Below are 24,776 nucleotides of genomic sequence, written 5' to 3'. Positions count from 1 at the left end.
TTTAATCATCCAAAAATTAAAAAACTCTTATCTCTATAACAGTATCTTAACTATAATCCCCTGTAAAACCAACATTAAACAGCAGCTTATATATTTCAAGGAAACAATGACACAGAATTTATATTACCCTTCCAAAAAGAGGAAGGGAGCACAGTGAGGAAAAACTGGACCAAAACAAGACCAAAATCTAGCTGGGCAAACTCCAAGGTAGGAATTTCTGTGTATGATATCAAAACACTCTTCACATCTTCAATATGCTCAGATTTTTTTTTTACTATAAAACATTTCTTTCTCTTTGAGTTGGTTCCAAACCCGGTCTGAAGCTTTTACTAGCAAGTATCACACAACCAATGCATTTCCAAAATCTTTTAGTCTCCAAGACAATCTGGGCATTACAACTTCATGTAATGGACTCTGAGACTCAATGATGAAACATTACTGACTCCATTCTGTCCTCAGCAGCTTTGCTTAGTTGCAGAGGTAGATTTCATAATCCCTTTCTCATATACTTGACTGTAATGTCAGAATCATGTGGCTGAAGCTGTCAAGTTCTGTTGCTTGCTGGGCCTGGAACATGTGCCCCTCATTCAAATACATTTTCACCAACTTTCTGTTGTCAATGTTTTCCTTTACTATGTAAGATTTTCCTTAGTTCCTTGTCACAAATTGGAAGTTTACCTGGGTGGCATCTTGCTCTAAGGACCCCACTCTCCTTATTTGATTTTGTACCAGCCTTTTCTTTGAACCTTTGATCTCTTTGAGCACTGGACTTAGCACCATTACCCTTCCTCATGCCTCCTTCTTATTTTAACCTAGATGTATTTAATTTATCATCACTCAACTTGCTTTTCATTATAGATGTGCATAAGACTGCCACTCATAACCATAACACAGTTAAGGCTGCTTCGAAATCTCCTGTACTCTGACAATATCATTAATCTAAAACTCATTAGTTTAATCTCAGGTAGACTTTATGGGAAAGGGCAAAAAACAGCCAAAAAATTTGCCAAAATATCACAAGAATGATTTTTAAGCTATTTATTCATATTCTTCTCCCTAGGACATCTGGAGCAAGACCAACATAAATTATATTTTTCTTTGTATCAACAACTTCCATATTCTTGCTGGAGTGACACATTAAGCCTCACTTAAAGCATTCAACTGCTTTCCAAATCCAACTGCATTCTACCATAGCCAGAAGAGTCAGGTTTGTCACAGCAGTACTCCAGTCCCTGGTATCAACCTCTGTCTTAGTCATTATTCTTTGACTGTTTTGAGATACTATGGCCATAACTTTTATAAGTGATAACATTTAATTGGGGCTTGCTTACATTTTCAGAGGTTTTGTCTACTATCAGCATTGCCAGAAGCACCGAAGCATGCAGAAAGATATGATGGTGATGGAGAAAAAGCTGAGAAGCAGGCAGAGTGGTACTTGTACTTGATTGGACATTTGAAATGCCAAAGCCCAGTCCAAGTGAAACATTAGCTCCAACAAAACTACTCCTGCTCCAACAAGGTCACAACTCTTAATCCCATAATAGAACTACTGAATCCCTGATGACCAATCATTCAAATATATGAGCATGTAGGGGCCAGTATTTTCCAACCTATCACAGATGAAGACATTTTTTGTTTACTTTTAGGTACTCATGACTGGTATTGTTTTAATTCATAGATCTGTTGGTAATACTGGTTTTCATAGTTTGGTCTGTGTAGAGATACAGTGTTGCTTGAATGCATAGCAGGAATTTCTGACTATTTATTATGTGTTTCCTACAGTGGTTGGACCGTTTATCAGACTATTACTAGCTGTGTATAAGAGTTTCAATTTTCCAAGTTTTGGATCTGCATTTTGTCATATATATTTTTTGTAGTCACTGTACTAGTCCATAATAAAGATGATATCTCCTTCATTTGAATTCATGTTTTCATATTGATTGTATAAAATTTTTAGGTAATTCAAAATATGTTTACAAAAATACCTGTTCAAATTCCTTGCCAAATATCAAAGTTTATTATTGGAGATATTGTTGTTGAATTGCATATATATAATGCAGCATATATTTCTTCAATTTTTAGAGTCTTTTCAAAATAATATTTGTATCTGTTACTAAACGAACTAGATATATTGCTTTTTGTCTTACTAATATTATGCCCATATTTGTTTCATAGTCAGGAAATAATTTCTAAAGTCAATAGTGAAATAATGCTAGAAAGTTTCCCTTATGTTTTATTCTACAAATTATATATTTTGTAAACGAGGGATTTTTTGCATATGCATGTATGTATATCCTATAGATTTAAAACCAGATCTTGTGCACATAAAGAAACACATTTGCCTCCCAGATGCTTTATTTGTATTTTACGTCTTTGGGATTATAATATAGTTACAATATTCCCCCTTATCTTTCTCTCCTTCAAAGTATTCCATATACCCTTTCCTATTATCCTTCAAATTCATGCCCTCCTTTTTCACAAATTGCTATTGTGTGCATATATATATATATATATATATCATATTTGGTACATAAAATGCTACTTTGTTTTCATTACTGACAATTTAAAACTGGACATCCAATTGGTGAGCTCTTCTGTGGGTAAGGCTACCAGTCCATTTCCCAGCTTCTTCAGTTTTCTGTAGGGTTTTGGTGTGTGTGTGTGTGTGTGTGTTGACTTGAGGCCTCATAGGCTTTTCTCTATCCATTTCAGCATCATTGGTATGATATTTGCTGAGATTATTGTGGATTCATATTGCTGAAACTGTATGGGTATACTTCTGATATTACTAGTAGACATAATCAAAGAAAACTCCCCAATCCTCTGGCTCTTCACCATTTTTCTGAACCCTCTTGCATGATGTTTTCTGAGCCTTTAGTGTTGTTTGTAGGTATGTCCATTAAGACTGGAACCCACTACTCTGTGCTTCATTTGGCTGTGGCTTTCTGTATTGATCTTCATGTACTGTGTCTTTTGTATTCACAGAGAATGAGAGAAGAGTAATTTGAGAGAAATCTAGGGGTCATTGACATTCAGTCTGTATTTATGTTTTCTGTTATTTCCCACTGAAATTAAAGATAATTGCTATTGACAATGGCCTTAATATCAACAAAATTGGTTGGCATGACATTGTGGAATAATTATTAATCTTTCATGTGGATATGTATATATTTTTTGAGAATATTGTTATGCCTTAACAAGTTTTGAGACTTCTTTTAAATGACAATTGGATGAAGATTTTTGGATATTTATGTATGTCATACTTTCAAAAAAGGATATATATATATATATACACACATATATATATATTCATTTCTCTAAACTGATAATTATAGTTACATTAACATGTAATAACATTAAAGAAGAAAGTCAATTTAATGGTTCATTGTGCATTTGAAATCCAATGGAAATTGTTGAAATGACCTTTAAATAATTCTTCCTTAAAATGCATGTGTAATTTGCTTTGAATGATTAATTATAGAAACAACTGTTTCTTTTCATACATTGTCTTCTATGCCTGTACATAATGCAATAAGAAGACACAAAGTTTTAATGACTATTAAACATTTAAATATTCTAATTTAAGAAGAATTACCAAGACTAAAGCTTTAGTGGCTCACAAGTAATAACATGAACTATTTTATAAATGTATCAATAAACTAACTGGCATGATTATGACTTCAGTCATTGTAAAGTAATAAAAATGAATATGGAAGAGCATATGCAGTGAGGGACAAATGTGTATAAAAACAAACAGAAAAACTTCTTAAAACTTGTGTTTTCTTAGTCAGTGTTCTATTGCTCTGAAAGGACATCATAACTATGGAACACTTATTTTAAAATAAAAAATCATTTAACTGGGATTTCCTTACAGTTTCAGAGATTTAGTCCATTATGATGGTGGCAAGAAACATGGCAGCATGCAGGCACACATGTTGTTGGAGAAGAAGCTTAGATTCCTATCCTTGAATCTTCAGGCATCAGGCAGAGAGAGGCATTGGGGTAGCTTGGGCTTTTGAAACCCCAAAACCCATTATTTCCAGGGACACATTTCCTCTAATAAGGCTATATGTAGTCCAACAAGGCTAACATTCCTAATCCCTATTAAGTAGCACCTCTCCCTCATGACAAAGCATTCAATTAAATGAGCATATGGGTTATTCTTATTCAAACTCCCACCTAGTTATAAAGGAGAATGATTAAGAAAATTTAAATTAAAAAATCATTCCTGAAATGATGTGACATTGTGACTTTGATTTATATTTTCACTCACATAGTTTGTTGGACATTAAGTTGACTTCCTTTGAAAAGTATTTCCACTTTCTAAATTGTGTTTTTAATGTAGCATAAAAAGTAGTGGTCTTCATTGTGTTATTTTCTTACATAGTTTGACTTCTGTGTATTCTCATTTTTCACAGCTGTACTCCATCCTTCTGTTTTTCTTTACCCTGTCTGGGTACTTTCATAGCCAGTAACACCCTTTCCAATACCATGTCCAATATGCTCATTTATCTTCTCCTTTCTTTCATTCCCTTACATATTCTCCTATCTCACTTACAATGATCTTTGCCAATGCACACATGCATGCACACTATGGCAGTTTTAGATCCATTCAATTTCTCCTAAAGTTCATGATTTTATTTCATCTTTTTTATATTGTTTTACAGCTGGTTAAAATTATATTCTCTATGTACGACAATTATGCTATTCACATTTTTGTTAACAGACATCTAGATAGTTTGATTTTCCTTGATTTCTGAATAGAGCAGCAAATAAAACAGATTTTCAAAAATCTCCATGTTGGGATATATCACTTATTCTTTATGCAGATTCTTTCCCATACAGAAATTGTGCCATTCCTCTGGTATTTTATCATTGTGTTTAGAAACATTTTGTCTTGTGTTCTCTCCCCATAATATTCACATATGAAAAATGCATATAGAAAGAACTAACATGATCTATCAGTAGCTTCACATGGATAACATACTCCATAGAATTAATTGTACATGATCATGAAAGCTCAAAAGAGATTTCTACTCCTTTTCTTTGTAAAAAACATTGTCTTTATAATACTTCACTGTTGTTTATTTTCCATTTAAACCAGCTTTTGCTTTACAAGGTAATTATTGTGTTTATGCAGTACTCTTGACATAGGACTTTCACAACTATATGCACAAGTATGAATATCCTCACATATCTATCTATGCTCACACCACACATAAACACACATATATTACATTCACCCACAAGAAAAGAAACAATACAAACATTGTCTGTATGTTATCCTAATATGTAGGGCAGACAGTAAGTATTTTATAGAGATGGTTCATATTCAGTAGATTTTCTCTTTTTGTCACTCTTCAGAATTTTCAGTTGCAGAGTGAAAATAATTAAAAAGGATACACCAGATTAAGACACCTAAGATTATATTGGGATATAAAAATCCTGATCAGTTTTACAATTTTTTCATTCTGTGCCTTAGAAAGATAAAATCTATAACAGAGTATTATTGCAGGGCTAACATAAACATTTTATTTAAGAAATAGTAACTAATAATTTTAAGTCTTATTATATATAAATTTATCTATCTATATATATAATTTTCTTAATAGTTTGAAATATAATTATTGAGCTAAAATTAGTTATCATAGTACACACACATGAACATTTCCTAGAGATTCTGTGACTAAAAGTAATATTCTAGAGCAATTTTGAGTGCACTTTAATAAATATCTGTTTATGCTCTTTTCACAATACTGGTATATACTATGTTCCCTTGGTCTATCATCTTTACTGTACTTCTCAGTGATGTGCAATACTTTCAGTATAAAAATTAAGGGAAAAACTAAAATAAGTAACTTTTTAGTGTTTCCCTCAATGTCACAATTTTGTGTGGACTCATTTATAACATCAGTGTAAAACCTAGTGAGTACTTCATAGACAAATCTATACCCAAGACCACTTAAGTAAATATATCTAAATAGTAGGCATTATACCTTTGAAATACTGTGATTGTTCCCATCTTTAAAAATCACAGTGGGGAATATGTTAGGCTTTTTAAAATATAATTTGGAATTTTATTGCAATAAAGTGATTTTTGTAAAACAATAACAATAATTCAGGACACTTGAATTGATTTCATTAATCAACAGAAATTATTTAGGCTAGAAACCCCTTTGATTCTTTAGTCTTTAAACTTAGTACTGATATGACAACAGATTTAGGAAATTAGGGAGTCATTTTATCTGAATAATACTGATGATTATAGTAGCAATAGAGAAAGGGATAAGTTTCTATTTTAGGTTTTCATTACTTTAGCACAAGCCTTACTACACACACACACACACACACACACACATACATTAAAAAGATATGTGAATGTTTAAGCACTGAGTCTTTTGATTAAGTGATATTATGGTTAGCAATTCTCAGACTCAGGAAGACTATGTCCCATCAGAAATCTCTAGGTCCAAATTCTTAGATGTGAGTATATAGTATTAAGTAACCACAGAAACTAGGAAAGTATAAACACACATGGTGAACATTGAAAGTGGAACAGCATTATACAGGTAGTATTAATTGGGAAATTGAGTAATGGAGAGGGTTTTCCAACTGGAGAGGTGAGGGGTGGACAGGACAGAAGAAGAATGGAGAAGGGATGAGAGATGACTATTATATATATATATATATATATATATATATGTTGGTAAAGACACAAAACCATATTATTTAATATTTCTCTAAGGTTTTATACAGTACACTTAAGTGAAAACATATGCACACGCATGCACATATATGATGCACTATAATAGTACAATATATTATGTATAATATAAAATACCTAACATATAACACACACACACACACATTAAGCCACTTGGGCTGAAAAGTAGCTACACATTAGAATGATGGGATAAGAAAAATTCAAATATCAAATATTAGAAACATCTTTTTCAATAGTTATCCAGGTGTTAGAGTTCAGCTCCATGAGGTCAGAGATACTGGAAAGGAGATGTGAAGTTGATGAATACTAAACATAAACAGTAGAATTAAATTAGAGGACAAAACATGATTCTTTTCTTCTCTTTTCATTTGCTTCTCTTCTCTTCTAATTTTTCACTTAATCCTTTTAAACCATCTAAAAATCTCTAAGCAAGAAGGAAATCACGATAAAATCACAAGTTACATATTTTGACAAACAACAACCTTTATGTGGGAAGAAATAACATTATGATCAAAGTTACTAGCTTCCTTTAAAACCTACATATGATTAAATATTTTCCTTTGTGTTAATTTTCCCACCATGACATCTTCACCACAAGGTAATGATTCATTCATTATTGATTAACAAGTTTATATGTGAGGTAAGTATATTTCAGACAGGTATTTTGTATAAGCATGCAGCTGTTTGAGTTTTCAAATTAGCAAATGCTTATCCTTATTCTACAATATTTCACTCAGTTTGTTTAGTTACCCACCTATTTTCTCTTTTTCCTTACACAAAAGAGGGTCAATTAATCTTTTTTCACCGCTTTGTATTTTAAAGGTACAAACAAAAACCTGTGACTAATTCTGTGAGCTACATGATCAAGGAGTTAAGCCCTAACCTTGAGTATAGGGACATGCTTTCTTTGATCATCAGCCTGGTTTTGTAGAGTCAGAATTCATGGGAGTATGATGCATGAAACTTCCTTGTCTTCATTTTCCATCCTCATCAAATTTTACATCTCTAAGCATCATTGTGATATAAAAGTCATCTTCATTATGATCTTTATTGTGAAATAACCACACTATGCTATAGATACAGCTGAATTCTTTCATATAGTAATTACACTATACCATATACAGTAAAAACCTTATAGCAGCAAGCAGGAGAAGGCACAGCAGGAAGAGATATTCTGGAGACAATACCCTTCAGGATACACTTACCATATCAGGTGAGTTGTACTCCATATGCTCCATTGCTGACTGTAGCTCCCCCAACATGGCCACTGCCAGTCAGATAGCCTATTTGACTCCCAACATAATGTATTGCTGATTAGTCATTTATGAAGATTATTGAATAGTGATGTAGCTATTGGCTGCTTGTTATGTGTTGAGTGTGGAACTCTACTGAAAAAGACACCACATGCTTATAACACAGGACCAGGATATCTCCATCTGTATTTGGTCTGCTGTACAATTTCCTTGGTTCCAGGAAAAGCTATGCAAGCTGTCAAGGGGGGGAAGTAATCAAACATCCCTACTTACCCAGCTCCAACACATATATACCACCAAAAAAGCATCATGGAAAGAAATACAGAAGGGTACATTAAGTGACATTCACATGCCATTGTTAACCAACCAATGTCTAATTGGATTTGAGGCCAAATTAAAGAAGGGAGATAATTCCTGGTAGTAGAATGTTAGTCAGCTTCCTGGGACTAGTGACACCATGGACTTTACTTAGAAAACAATCTATTACACTTTCTTTTCTAGGACAGTACAATTTCTTGTTGCATATCTGGATTATATCCAAGATAAGAATACTTAAGGACCCTCATAAAATGAGTCACTTATTACAGTAAAGGAAACCATCACAAAAATCAAGAACTTGACACAGGCAGGGATCAATTTGGAGGAAATCAGTCTCCAATGGATATGTCTACCTCACAGTTCCTGTATCATAGAAATGGCTGTACAAAGCAAAAGAAAATAAAAAACAACAAAAAATGGAAAAATGACAGTATCAGTGGACATGAAAATGTGGAAGGGATGAAATTTCATGGAGTCCAACCACTAGACAAACAACTACAGGCAACTTATGCCTGCTGGGAGAAACAAAATTAGATTCTCCCAGAAATGAACTCCCTTAAAACTTATCCAGTAAAGCATATTCAGACTTGAAATCATTCAATACACCGATAAAAATGTCTCCTTGGGTATTTTAAATGTATATTTGTGCATACACATACATACCTATAGGTAGCAACAATAATCAAATAAAAGAGGTTTTCAGTTACAAAAGTTGCGGGAAATAGATGATTTGAGGTAACACATTTTGGAAGAGGCTAGATGGAGGAAGAAAGTGACATAAATGTACTTCAATTAGAAGCATATTTAAAACAAAATAAAAAGAATAAAGAATACTTGCTAAAAATGTTCAAGTCTGCCTTCATTATTTTTTATTTATTTTTCAGTTTAAATTTAGATAAGAAACAAGGTTGCTTCACAAGTCAGTTCCAGGTTCCTCTCCCTTTCCCTCCCCTCCTCCCGTGCCCTCCCCCCAACCCCCCATTATCCCCTCATTTCCCCAGGGAGGGTGAGGCCCTCCATGGGGGTGTCCATAGTCTGTCATTTCATATAGGGGAGGACCTAGACCCTTCCCAAGAGTTCAGGGTGAACAACATTCACATTGTTGGATGGGAGTCCAAAGTCCGTGGGTATTATTTTTATGCTCCATTACCCAGTGCATACCATATATATATATATATATATATATATATATATATATATATATAATAAAATCTTTTAGTTGGAGAGATGGAGAGACAGAATAAATACTTTTTGTATGTTTTACTAAATTTAGGAAAATAATCTTAATGGGACTACAAGGAAGGTATTATTCCACTAGGCTCATGAGAACTTTCCTAATAGGAAACCTATCATTTTCCTATTTAATGACAAAAATAAAACCAGCTATAATTAATTAGTATATCATTCTACTAAGGGTTCATGTCTTTCTCTTCTTTTTCTTAAAGAATTATCATGGAGTTAATATCATCAGCTCTCTTTTAAAAATAGTTAGGCCTGTGGCAGAATATGTAGGTAACAGGAGAAATGGGAAGTTATTGTTAGACCCTAATTGCAGGGGTTTGAACTAAAACGTGAAAGTTGAGTCCAACAATAAAGTCCCACAATGAGCCCCATTTTTGGTATTGATGTTGTTTAGGGTTGGTATTTGAATAATTTTCTCAAAAGATGGTATCTTAATATTTGATTGACTGATTTGCATCAGTGAATGTTTTTGTGTATATGTCTGTATGAGGATATTAAACTTGGGTGTACATAAGAACAGATTACACAAAGGAGTTAGATCCTTTGGAGCAGGAGTTCCAGACATCAGAACATGTGTGTGTGTGTGTGTGTGAGAGAGAGAGAGAGAGAGAGAGAGACAGAGACAGAGACAGAGACAGAGACAGAGACAGAGAGACAGAGAGTTTAAGACAGAAAGAGATAAAGACACTCAAAATCTGGTTCTCATGAATAAGTAGAAAAGACTCCTTACAGATGAGCCTTACAGATGAGTCTGGACTTAACTTTGGTTTCTAAGATAAGGAAAATACAAGTTCACTTAAACCCTAAGACTAAAAGCCGCAATGTAAAGCATTGTAAAGCATTGTAAGGCAAAGGAGCCACAACCTAAGGGCGACAGTGATGAGCCTGAAAGGAAGGATCCACCTCAACTGACAGGCTACTGCTTTGGACTTTATTTGAAACTCTTTATGTGATTATACTAAAAGGTAAAAAGACATTGTTAGAAATCAAAAGAGCTGTTTTGTATCTAGTTGAATCTGTTCTCAACTTTGCCTCACTAATAAAATCAGGTAATTAGTTCTCAAATGAAACAAGAAAGGTCAAGTTGATTTTTTAATCACTTCATGTTATTGTACTATATTCGTGGAATGGTAGTTGTACGAAAGCTACCAACAGTCTGCTTATTTTGTCTCATTGAAATTTAAAACCTCAGTTGAACACATACAGTTACACAAACTTTTCTTGGTCAGAAGAAGATACAAGGTAATTGAGATATTATTTACTATCAAGACTTCTCTTAGCTTCCTTTTCAAACAGCAGATCAATAGACTACATTGAGTTATTTTCTCAATGACCCAGCCTGTCTAACTGACATTGCCTTGACCCATTTGCTTTGGACTACCATTGCAGTATCCTAGCTTGCCTTCATTCACAAGTCACTTGTTGTATAGTGGAAGGTAACTTAATCAGTTGTCTTTGCCAATCAGAAAGTACATTATTCTGGTGGAAATATATGTTCATATTCATTCTTACCTATTCTTCACCATTCTTCACTTAGGAAGTGTTTGCACAGATCCTATTGGCCTCCTAACATTTAAAAGAGTGATGCTTACAAGGGTACATATAGCCAGCTGTGGAAAATTCAACTTGCTAATCCTCAGTTTGAAAACTAGGCTTTAGTCTTCTTTGTAGCCCTACTATGTATAACTTAGCTTGGGAAAATTAAGAGAATGAAATGCACTGGTTCTTTGACTCTTCACAGAAATTTACCCCTTACTTCTTCACCCCTACATTCCCCCATCACTTGTTCATATTTAAAGTGTTATGGTTTGGTCTAGTAGTGTTTTAGAGACAATATTTTCAGTATTTATATGAAGATGACCTGTATGAACAGGACCATTTTTCCCCTCACAAATTATGTTGTTTGACATATCAAACATATTTTTAGCCAATCATATCATGTTTTCATTCATAAGAATCTTTGCAATAAAGGATCAGGAGTCTTGCACAGGTGAATCCATTAATAATAAATGTTGATTATATTTTACCAGCAATTGTACAATTGTTTTTTTCATTTTTCCCTTTTTAAATTTAATTTGGAGACAATATTATTTTATGTATTAATCCCAGTTCCCTCTCCTTCCCATGCTCCCATGACCACCACCAACCATCATTCTATCCGTCTTCTGCTCTACAGAAAGGGTGAAGCTTTCTATGGGTTATCATCAGTCTGTCACATCATTTGGATCAGGGACTTGGCCCTCCCTATGTATCTAGGCAGAGAGAGTATCCCAGTGTCATTTTTTCCTTTTATCATTTTTTATTTTAATTTAAAATAGCTTGTTTTACATGTTAATCCCAGTTCCCTCTCCCTCCCCTCCTCCCGCACTCCCCTTCCCCCCCCAGCCTCCCACCCTATTGCCAATTCCTTCCACATAGGGGATATCTAGAGTCTGTTATTTCACGCTGGGTATGGTCTAGGCGCTCCCTTAAGAGTCCAGGCTGAGAGAGCATCCCTGTTTGTGCTATGGGCACAGGATGACTGTTTGTGTTCCAGGGATAAACACTGATCCACAGCTCAGGGCCCCATAGGTTGCCCAGGCCTTCTCACTGACTCTCACATTTGGGGGGGTCCAGATCAGTCCCATGCTGGCCTCCCCGCTGTCGGTCTGGGGTCCAAGAGCTCTCCCCTGTTCAGATCAGCTGTCTCTGCTGGATTTGCCAGCCCATTCTTTGCCAATTTGCTCATCACTCCTCTCTCTGTCACTGGGTTCCTTGGGATCAGTTCAGTGCTTAATTGTGTGTTTGCCTCTGCTTCCATCAGTCACTGGATGAAGGCTCCCGGATGGTTATAGACATCAAGTTCATTATCAGGAATGGGTATTCGAGGTGGTCTCTCCACTATTGCTTAGCTTGACAATTGGTGTTATCCCTTTAGATCACTAGAGGTCACTCTGGTGCCTGATCTGTCTTTCTAACCTATGGTTCCTTCTTCCCCCTATTCTACCCCCACCCACTCAACTTCCTGTTCCCCCATGACCTACTCTCTCTTCCACTTCTCCCCCTCTCTTCTTCCGAGTTCCCACTCCCCCCCAACCCTCACCGTGTTCCCCATCCATTCAGAGGCTCTTGCCTCAATCCTCTTCTCTTGGGTACTATGCATATACGCATATCTTTTAGGTTCTTTCCTGTTTCCCAGACTCTCTATCAGTGGAAGTGCAGACTGGCACTATCCTAATCCATGTCTACAATCCATATATGAGTGAGTACATACAATGTTTGTCTTTTTGCGACTGGGTTACCTCACTCAGGATGATTTCTTCCAGTGCTATCCATTTACCTGCGATTTTCAAGATTCCCTTGTTTTTTTCTGCTGAGTAATACTCCATTGTGTAAATGTACCACATTTTCTCTATCCACTCTTCAGTTGAGGGGCATCTAGGTTGCTTCCAGGTTCTGGCTATTACAAATAATGCTGCTATGCACATAGTGGAGCAGATGCCCTTGTTGTATGAATTTGCCTCATTTGGATATATGCCTAAGAGTGGAATTGCTGGGTCTTCTGGTGATTAATTCCCATTTTCCTGAGGAATCTCCATACTGATTTCCAATGAGGCTGTACGAGTTGGTACTCCCACCAGCAGTGGAGTAGTGTTCCCCTCTCTCCACATCCTCTCCAGCATAAATTGTCTTAGGTGTTTTTGATTTTAGCCATTCTGACAGGAGTAAGATGCTACCTCAGAGTTGTTTTGATTTGCATTTCCCTGATAGCTAAGGATGTTGAGCACTTTCTTAAGTGTCTCTTGGCCATTTTAGCCTCCTCTATTGAGAATTCTCTATTTAGTTCTGTACCCCACCGTTTGATTGGATCCTTTGGTGTTTTGGAGACTTGTTTCTTGAGTTCTTTGTAAATTTTGGAGATTAGCCCTTTCTCAGATGTAGGGTTAGTGAATATCTTTTCCCATTGTGTGGACTGCCTTTTTGTCTTGTTGACTGTGTCCTTTGCCTTACAGAAGCTTTTGATTTTCAGGAGGACCCATTTGTTAATTGTGGATCTCAGTGTCTGTGCCACTGGTGTTATGTATAGGAAGTGGTCTCCTGTATCAACTCATTGAAGAGTATCTCCCACTTTCTCTTCTAAAAGTTCAGTGTGGCTGGATTTATGTTGAGATTTGATCCATTTGGACTTAAGTTTTGTACAAAGCGATAAACATGGATCTATCTGCAGTCTTCTGCATACCAGTACCCAGTTATGCCAGCATCATTTGTTGAAGATGCTTTGTTTTTTCCATTGTACAGTTTTAGCTTCTTTGTCAAAATTCAAGTGTTCATAGGTGTGTGGATTAAAATTGGGGTTTTCAATTTGATTCCATTGGTCTACCTGCCTATTTTTGTGCTAATACCAAGCTGTTTTCAGGACTATAGCTCTATAATAGAGCTTGAAGTCAGGTATGGTGATGCCTCCTGAAGTTCCTTTATTGTTTAGGGTTGTTTTGGCTATCCTGGGCCTTTTGTTTTTCCATATAAAGTTGATTAATATTCTTTCCAGGTCCTTTAGGAATTGTGATGGAATTTTGATGGGGATTGCATTGAATCTGTAGACTGCTTTTGGCAAGATTGCCATTTTTATTATGTTGATCCTACCAATCCAAGTGTCATTTTTACTGTCCAGGCTTCCTAACTGACACCAATGTGAAGTGGGCCTGGTTTCATCCTATGTCGTTTTCCAAGCTGTTAGTCTGGGGTGCATTAGCTATCCCTTGATCAAGTCAGCTGTTTCTGTGAGTTTCCCCAGCAAGGTCTTGACCTCTTTCCTTATCACTCCTCCAACTCTACAAGTTGATTCCAGTGCACAGTGCTTAGCTGTGTGTCTCTGCTTCAGTTTCAATTACCTACTTGATGAATGTTCTATGATGGCATATGAGGTAGCCATCAATTTAATTAGAGGGGAAGGGCTCTTAAGATAGCCTCTCCCCTATTGCTTAGATTTTTAATCAGGGTCATCCTAGTATGTCTATGAACATTTCCCTAGTGCCAGATTTCTCTTTAAATCTATAATGGATCCCTCAACTAAGGTATCTATGTTTTTTTTAGCTCTCCCCAATTATTGCCCTGACTCAATCTTCCTCCCAGTTCCTTTTCTCCCCTTCTATTTTTCCTATCACACTCACCACTTCCCCCCATGCTGCCAAATGCCTCAAGACATTTTGTCCATTTCCCTTTCTCTGGGAGACCATGTATGTATGTCTTTCTTAGGGTCCTCTTTGTTTCCTGGTTTCTCTAGGGTTGTCGATTGTAGGCTGGTAACCTTTGCTCTATGTCTAATTTCCCCTTATGAGTGAGTACACACTGTGCTTTATTTTTGACTGGATAACTCTTGGGGACTAGCCCCCACAGGGTCTCTGGGTTGTTTGTCAGTTAATAGCCACAGATGCATCCTGTTTTCTATTCCTGTCTGACTGCCCCTGCATTGCTCCACTGACATAAACATCTAGCATGTGGAAAACATGCTCTCTTCCACCTTGGGTATTTCTACTGCATTTTAAGACTATATATAAGACTGCTCCTTGCTAAAAGAGAGAGACCTCTTAGCACTCACAAAATAAAGACACTTCTTAGTACAAACAGCTGGACATCTGGTCTTTCTTTTCCTGATACACTGGACTTGCTTGTGGCATGGGTACTGAAGATCACCTCATTCAAGGTGGTTTCTTTTAGTTCCATCTATTTGCCTGTGAACTTCCAGATTCTACTATATTTCTGCTGAATAATACTCTATTGTATAAATATACCAGATATTCTTTATACATTCTTCAGTTGAGGGTTATCTACATAGCTTCCAGGTCCTGGCTATTACAAATAATTCTGCTATGAACATAGGAGAACAGACACCCTTGATGTATGAATGTGCATCCTTTAGGTGTATGCCTAAGAGTAAGAGTGGAATTGAAATGAACTCTTGGAACCCAGTGACAGAGAGGGAGGAATGATGAGCAAGGGTTCAAGACCAGGCTAGTGAAACCCACAGAAACTGCTGACCTGAAAAAGGGGGAGCTCTTGGACACCAGACTGATGACTGGGAGGCCAGCATGGGGCTGCTCCAGACCCCCTGAACATGGTTGTCACCGAGGAGGCCTGGCCAATATATGGGACCTTAGGCAGTAGATTGGTACTTATCCCTGGCATACAAATGGACTTTGGGTGCCCCTACCACAATGAGGGATACTATCTCAGCCTGGATTCTGGGAAAGGGCCTAGGCCCTTCCCTGAATGAAATAACAGACTCCGGATATCACCCTCCCTGGGGAATGAAGTAGGGATTGAGTGAAGTGGGGATTGAGTGGGGGTGCTGGGGGATGAGGGGTGAGGCAGGAGGGGTGGCTGAGGGAGGTGGATTTGACAGGTGAAGCAAACTTGTTGCTAATTTAATCTGTAGATTGCCATTTTTATGATGCTGATCCTAACTATCCAAGAGCATGGGAGATCTTTCCATTTTCTGTTGTCGTCTTTAATTTTTTTCTTTAATGACTCGAAGTTCTTGTCATACAAGTCTTCACCTTATTTGGTTAGAATTACTCCAAGATATTTTATGCTGTTCATAGCTATTGTAAATGGTTATGTTTCCCTGATTTCTTCCTTTAGCCCATTTATTTTCTATATGTAGTAGAAGTACAAAATGTCTTGTTTTAATCTTGTACCCTGTCACTTTGCTGAAGATGTTTATTGGCTGTAGGACTTTATCCCTGGTAGAATTTTTCAGGTCACTTATGTAAACTATCATATCATCTACCAATGCTGAAAATTTGGCTTCTTACTTTCCAATTGTTTCTCCTTGATCTCCTTTTGTTGTCTTATTGCTCTAGCTGGAACTTCAAGTACAATATTGATATTGAAGAGATATGGAAACAGCGAATAGTCTTGTATATTGCTGATTTTATAGAAATCACTTTGAGTTTCCTGAGTGATGTAACACAGTCAGAGAAATATGTACATTATATGAACTTACCCATATATGGATATTAGACATAGAACAAAGGATTAACAGCCTGCAATCCACACTTCCAGAGATATTAGAACACCCAGAGGATACTAAAAGAGATATACATGGTCCCCAGGAGAAGGGGAAAGGGACAACAACTCCTGAGAAAACTGGGAGCATGGTTGTTGCGGAAGAGTGATCAGAAGAAGTGGAGGGGAGAAAAGAACATAAGGGATCAGGAAGACTGAGTCTTTGGAAAATAGTAGAGAGCAAAAAAAGTGATGCCTTCATAAGAGAGAATGACTATAGTGAAATCTGGCACTGGGAAAAACAAAAGATCCGGGCTAGCCAAAACAACCCTGTACAATAAAGGAACTTCCAGGGACATCACCATCCCTGAATTCAAGCTGTACCATAGAGCAATAATAATGAAATCAGGTTGGTATTGTTGTAAATACAGTGATGTAGAACTATGGAATCAAATTGAAGACACTGATATTAACCCATACACCCATGGACACCTGATTTTTGACAAAGAAACTAAAACTATATAACGTAAAAAAGAAAGCATCTTCAACAAATGGTACTGGCATAACTGGATACTGGAATGTAGAAGATTGCAGATAGATCCATATCTATCACCATGCATAAAACTTAAGTACAAATGAATCAAAGACCTCAAAATAAATCCATCCCCATGAAATCTCTTAGAAAAAATTTGGGAAGTACCGTTGAAAGAATTTGTACAGAGACTGATTCATGAACATAACACCAGCAGCACAGACACTGAGATCTACAGTTAATAAATTGGACCTCCAGAAATTGAGAAGCTTTTGTAAGGCAAGCAACACAGAGAACAAGACAAACTGTCAGCCCACAGAATAGGAAAATTTATTCACCAACCCCACATCTGACAGAGGACTGATCTCCAAAATTTATAAAGAACTCAAGAAGCTAGTCTTCAAAATGTCAAATAATCCAATTAAAATGTGGGGTACAGAACTAAATAAAGAATTCTCAACAGAAGAGTCTAAAATGACTGACAGAAACTTAAAATGCTCAACATCCTTAGCCATCAGAGAAATGCAAATTAAAACTACTCTGAAATAACATCTGACTCCTGTCAGAATGACTAAAAATCAAAAACACCAAGGACAGTTTATGATGGAGAGGTTGTGGAGAATGAAGGACACTCCTCCACTGATGGTGGGGGTGCCAACTCGTACAGCCACTTCCAAAATCAGTATTGAGTTTCCTCACTAAAATGGAAATCAGTCTACCAAAAGATCCAGCCATTGCACACATAGGCACATTCATACAATAAGGACATCTGTTCAACTTTGTTCATAGCAGAATTATTTGTAATAGCTAGAACCTGGAAGCAACCTAAATGTCCCTCAACTGAAGAGTGTATAGAGAAAATGTAGTACATTTTCACAATGGAGTACTACTCAGTGAAGAAAACACAAAGGAATCTTGAAATATGCAGGCAACTGCATGACACTTGAAGAAATCATCCTGAGTGAAGTAACCCAGTCACAAAAACACAAACATGGTATGTACTCACTCATATATGGATTTTGGACATGAAACAGGGAATTTCCAGCATACAATCGCACCTCATGAACATGGGTGTCAGTGAGAAGGCAAACTATGGGGCCTTGGATAGTTGATCAGTATTTAGCCCTGGCACACAAATGGACCGTGGGAGCCCATTCCACATGGATGAATGCTTTCTCAGCATGAGCACATGGGGTAGGGCCTAGGCCCTGCCTGAGATGATATGACAGAATTTGAAGACTCCCCATGGAGGGTCTCATCCTCCCTGGGGTGTGGAAGTGGATGGGGTGAGAAGTTGGGGGGCTCGGGGGGGGGTAAGGGAGAAGGGGAGGGTGAGGAAGCTGGGATTGACATTTCAAGCAAGGTTGTTTCTGATTAAACAAAAAAAAAATCCCCACAAAAACAAACAAACAACAAAGATTGTTAAAATATTCCTGCAATTTTGGGGGCTTTGATATTGAAAATAAATTTCATGTATGTATTAGCTTTAAATGTGTACATAAAATAATGTTTCAACTGTAAGGCTCAAATTCCTAAATTATAGTTAAACAATGAGCATAGAAAATGTGTTCTGATCATACATACATATGTATTTCCTCTTTTGAGAAGTGTCAATGAAGAGAATTTATTAGCTAACATATCGACATTTCTTTCTGACTTAATTAGCAATCAAAAAGAATTGAAGTTTGAATGTTTAAAAAATGATAAAATGAATCAGAGCACACATGTTTTCATTAGGTTATTGGAAATAAGGACATTGATCATAATAAAAATAGTATATAGACTTTACTAACAAGTTTCAAATAAACATCCCTCTTCAAATAAGTTGTTTGATGCAAGTGTACTAATCTATACCAAAAAGATATAGATAAAAACAAATTATCTCAGAGTTAATTTAATCTTTTCCAGATTACACTACAAAGTAAAACTTGTTGTGTGAGAAAATATGATAATATAAAAGCTTTCCTTTCCTGCATCTGACACATATCCTGCAAAGATAATTTCTAAAATTTAGCTTGGGTTAGGCCTTACTACCTACTATTTACAATTTTCTTAAAATTTAAAAATTGAAGTAAATATGCTGTTTATACATATATTTATTTTATTATTATGTTGAAGGCCCACATGCACATGTGTATATCACATATACATCTGGTGACTGGAAAATGAATAAAAGATCTTCAGATTGCCTTTAATAGAGTTAAAAATTTGTTGTCAGCCGTCATGAAGATATTGTGAATTGAAGCTACATCCCCTTTAGAATAAAAAGCACTTTTTACTACAGAACAGCTTCAGTCCTCAAACTTGCATTACTATTCAACAAATCATGACAAATATTCCCCATCACTTTTTTTGTAGAGATCTTCATAACATTTTAATGGTGATTACCTAATTACCTAATACCATCTACCACAGCATTCTGACCATCATTAGCTACTACACTACAGTACTTTGATAAATTATCACACGTATCTGAATTCATGTATATGTAGTTGTTGTTTTTTGACTATGAAATTATTATTTAAAAGTGCATACAGCATATTTTCTGTAGTACTTTTAACTCATTCAACAAAACATAGGAACTGTGGAAGTTTATGGAAAGCTTTTCCTAATGTGATTTTTGTATGCTTTCTATCCCATGGGACCACAGAATAATTTGAATGTGCACATTAGGGATTCTAAGCCATAAATTAGAATAAGTTTGAATGTAACAACTAAAAGTATTTCTTTTTTTTAATATCAATCGATGGTGACCCAGGAAAAATCAGAGATTCAAGAAGAGGAGTATGTATCATAGCTAGAATCTCATAAGAGGATAGGGACTGTTTTGTGACTATGACACAGGCCTGGAATTAAATTATGTGTCTATCCTTAAAACCAAGATTTCACCCAAAGTTCAGTACTGTCACTTTAGAGATTCACCTCCAAAGACTGTTATGTTCTTTACTTCAGTCTTATGATCGACAATGGCTGAGATCTTGACAAATGAGATACCTAAAAGATATGCATATATGCATAGTACCCAAGAGAAGAGGACAGAGATTAGATCCCCTGAATGGATGGGGAACACGGCGAGGGGTGGGGGGGAGTGGGACCTGGGAAGAAGAGAGGGGGTGAAGAGGAAGAGAGTTGGTCATGGGGGAACAGGAAGTTGAGGGGGTGGGGGTAGAATAGGGGGAAGAGGGAATCATAGGATCGAAGACAGATCAGGCACCAGAGCAACCTCGAGTGATCTAAAGGGATAACACCAATTGTCAAGCTAAGCAATAGTGGAGAGACCACCTCGAATGCCCATTCCTGATAATGAACTTGATGTCTATAACCATCCGGGAGCCTTCATCCAGTGACTGATGGAAGCAGAGGCAAACACACAATTAAGCACTGAACTGATCCCAAGGAACCCAGTGACAGAGAGAGAGGAGTGATGAGCAAATTGGCAAAGAATGGGCTGGCAAAACCAGCAGAGACAGCTGATCTGAACAGGGGAGAGCTCTTGGACCCCAGACTGACAGTGGGGAGGCCAGCATGGGACTGATCTAGACCCCTCAAATGTGAGAGTCAGTGAGAAGGCCTGGGCAACCTATGGGGCCCTGAGCTGTGGATCAGTGTCTATCCCTGGTATACAAACAGTCTTTGTGTGCCCATAACACAAAGAGGGATGCTCTCTCAGCCTGGACTCTTAGGGGAGTGCCTGGAACCTACCCAGAGTAAAATGACAGACTCCAGATATCCCCTATGTGGTTGGATTTGGCAAAAGGGTGGGAGGGTGGGGGGAAAGGGGAGTGCGGGAGGAGGGGAGGGAGAGGGAACTGGGATTGACATGTAAAACAAGCTATTTAAAATTAAAATAAAAAATGAAAAAAAAGAGATACAGGATTAAAAAGTATTGGTTATAATGTTGTGAATAAAGAGCACTTGTCAGGATACCTTGGGCTCTCCATTGATAAGCCAAGAGTACTATACATGTGAGTGAGAGGCAACATTGCATAATAGGTTGAGGTTTAACCCTGTATACAAATGATTGTCTCAGAGGGACATGGTTAGATCACCTGAACCACATGGTTCATAGCTAATAAAGTCACATGTTATTCCTGCAAAGAAATTGAAAAACCCTCGTGTGTAGAAGGCTCTAGGGGCTGTTCTATTACTGTAGTTGAGCAGATATCAACCAGATCTAGGGTGCAGATTAATAGAAGAGTATTCATGTAGCATACACAAACCATGACCCTATCAATGGCATAACACAAAAACTCCCACTGGACTCCCATGAATGCACTGACCTAAACTTCAGAGGTTCCTTGTCTTCACTACCCTGAGCATGTCTAGGGAGGTAATACCATGCCTCTTATTTTTATCATTTTTTATTTTAATTTAAAATAGCTTGTTTTACATGTCAATCCCAGTTCCCTCTCCCTCCCTACCTCCCGCACTCCCCTTCCCACCCAGCCTCCCACCCTATTGCCAATTCCTTCCACATAGGGGATATCTAGAGTCTGTCATTTCACTCTGGGTAGGGTCCAGGCATTCCCCTAAGAGTCCAGGCTGAGAGAGCATCCCTCTTTGTGTTATGGGCACACGATGACTTTTTGTATTCCAGGGATAGACACTGATCCACTGCTCAAGGCCCCATAGGTTGCCCAGGCCTTCTCACTGAAAATCACAATTGGGGGGGTCCAGATCAGTCCCATGTTAGCCTCCCCGCTGTCAGTCTGGGGTCCAAGAGCTCTACCCTGTTCAGATCAGCTGTCTCTGTTGGTTTTCCAGCCCATTCTTTGCCAATTTGCTCATCACTCCTCTCTCTCTGCCACTGGGTTCCTTGGGTTCAGTTCAGTGCTTAATTGTGTGTTTGCCTCTGCTTCCATCAGTCACTGGATGAAGGCTCCCAGATGGTTATAGACATCAAGTTCATTATCAGGAATGGGCATTCGAAGTGGTCTCTCCACTATTGCTTAGCTTGCCAATTGGTGTTATCCCTTTAGATCTCTAGAGGTCACTCTGGTGCCTGATCTGTCTTTTAACCTATGATTCCCTCTTCTCCCTATTCTACCCCCACCCACTCAACTTCCTGTTCCCCCATGACCTACTCTCTCTTCCACTTCTTCCCCTCTCTTCTTCCCAGTTCCCACTCCCCTCCACCCCTCACCGTGTTCCCCATCCACTCAGAGGATCTTGTCTCAATCCTCTTCTCTTGGGTACTATGCATATATGCATATCTTTTAGGTTCTTTCTTGTTTCCCACACTCTCTATCAGTGGAAGTGCAGACTGGCACTATTCTGATCCATGACTAGAAACCATATATGAGTGAGTACATACCATGTTTGTCTTTTTGCAACTGGGTTACCTCACTCAGGCTGGCTTCCTCCAGTGCCATTTATTTACCTGCGAATTTCAAGATTCCATTGTTTTTTTCTGCTGAGTAATACTCCATTGTGTAAATGGACCACATTTTCTCCACCAACTCTTCAGTTAAGGGGCATCTAGGTTGCTTCAAGGTTCTGGCTATTACAAATAATGCTGCTATGAACATAGTGGAGCAGATGCCCTTGTTGTATGAATTTGCCTCATTTGGATATATGCCCGAAGAGTGCTATTGTTGGGTCTTGTGGTAGATTAATTCCCATTTTTCATGAAGACTCTCCATACTGATTTCCAAAGAGGCTGTACGAGTTGGCACTCCCACCAGCAGTGGTGTAGAGTTCCCCTCTCTCCACATCCTCTCCACCATAAATTGTCTTAGGTGTTTTTGATTTTAGCCATTCTGACAGGAGTAAGACAGTATCTCAGAGATGTTTTGATTTGCATTTCCCTAATGGCTAAGGATTTTGAACACTTTCTTAAGTGTCTCTTGGCCATTTTATCCTCCTCTGCTGAGAATTCTCTATTTAGATCTGTACCCCACCTTTTAATTGGATCCTTTGGTGTTTTGGAGACTTGTTTCTTGAGTTCTTTGTAAATTTTGGAGATTAGCCCTCTCACAGATGTGTGGTTAGTGAATATCTTTTCCCATTCTGTGGACTGCCTTTTTGTCTTGTTGACTGTGTCCTTTGCCATACAGAAGCTTTTTAGTTTCAGGAGGTCCCATTTGTTAATTGTCGATCTCAGTGTCTGTGCCACTGGTGTTATGTTTAGGAAGTGGTCTCCTGTGCCAACTCGTTGAAGAGTATCTCCCACTTTCTCTTCTAAAAGTTTCAGTGTGGCTGGATTTATGTTGAGATCTTTGATCCATTTGGACTTAAGTTTTGTACAAGGCGATAGACATGGATCTATCTGCAGTCTTCTGCATACCAGTACCCAGTTATGCCAGCACCATTTGTTGAAGATGCTTTGTTTTTTTCCATTGTACAGTTTTAGCTTCTTTGTCAAAATTCAAGTGTTCATAGGTGTGTGGGTTAAAATTGGGGTTTTCAATTCGGTTCCATTGGTCTACCTTCCTATTTTTGTGCCAATACCAAACTGTTTTCAGGACTATAGCTCTATAATAGAGCTTGAAGTCAGGTATGGTGATGCCTCCTGAAGTTCCTTTATTGTATAGGGTTGTTTTGGCTATCCTGGGCCTTTTGTTTTTCCATATAAAGTTGATTAATGTTCTTTCCAGGTCCTTGAAGAATTGTGATGGAATTTTGATGGGGATTGCATTGAATCTGTAGACTGCTTTTGGCAAGATTGCCATTTTTATTATGTTGATCCTACCAATCCAAGATCATGGGAAATTTTCCATTTTCTGGTATCCTCTTTGATTTCTTTCTTTAAAGATACGAAGTTCTTGATATACAGGTCTTTCACTTCCTTAGTTAACATTATCCCCAGATATGTGATGCTGTTTTTGGCTATTGTAAAGGGTGATGTTTCTCTGATTTCTTTCTCAGTCACTTCATCATCTGTATATAATAGGGCCACTGATTTTTTTGAGTTTACCTTGTATCCTGCCACATTGCTGAAGGTGTTTATCAAGTCTAGGAGTTCCCTTCTGGAGTTTTTTGGGTCACTTATGTAAACAGTCATGTCATCTGCAAATAGTGAAAGTTTGACTTCTTCTTTTCCTATTTGTATCCCCTTTATCTCCTTTTGTTGTCTTATTGCTATAGCTAGAACTTCAAGTACAATATTGAAGAGATATGGAGAGAGTGGACAGCCTTGTCTTGTTCCTGATTTTAGAGGAATTATTTTGAGTTTCTCTCAAAGCTATAAACTTTAGTGCTATAAACTTTCCTCTCAGCACTGCTTTCAAAGTGCCCCATACATGTTTGTATGTTGTGTCTTCATTCTCATTGAAATCAAAGAAGTCTTTAATTTCTCTTTTTATTTGTTCCTTTACCCAGGGATGGTGCAATTGTGCATTGTTCAATCTCCATGAGTTTGTAGGGTTTCTGAAATTTGTGTTATTGTTGAATTCTAATTTTAATGCATGGTGGTCTGATAAGATACAGGGGGTTATTCCAATTTTTTTGTATCTGTGGAAGTTTGCAATGTTTCCTATTATGTGGTCAATTTTAAAGAAGGTTCCATGTGGTGCCAAGAAGAAGGTATATCCCTTTCTGTTTGGGTGGAATGTTCTATAGATGTCTGTTAAACCCAGTTGGGTCATAACTTCTATTAGTTCTTTTGATTCTTTGTTAAGTTTCGGTCTGGAGGTCCTGTCTAGGGGTGAGAGCGTAGTGTTGAAGTCTCCTACTATTAGTGTGTGAGATTTTATATGCATTTTGAGCTTTAGTAGTTTTT

The sequence above is a fragment of the Mesocricetus auratus genome, unplaced genomic scaffold (genome assembly GCF_017639785.1).
Source record: "Mesocricetus auratus isolate SY011 unplaced genomic scaffold, BCM_Maur_2.0 Super-Scaffold_100020, whole genome shotgun sequence".
Classification (NCBI taxonomy): domain Eukaryota; kingdom Metazoa; phylum Chordata; class Mammalia; order Rodentia; family Cricetidae; genus Mesocricetus; species Mesocricetus auratus.
Note: the sequence above shows the minus strand (reverse complement) of the source record.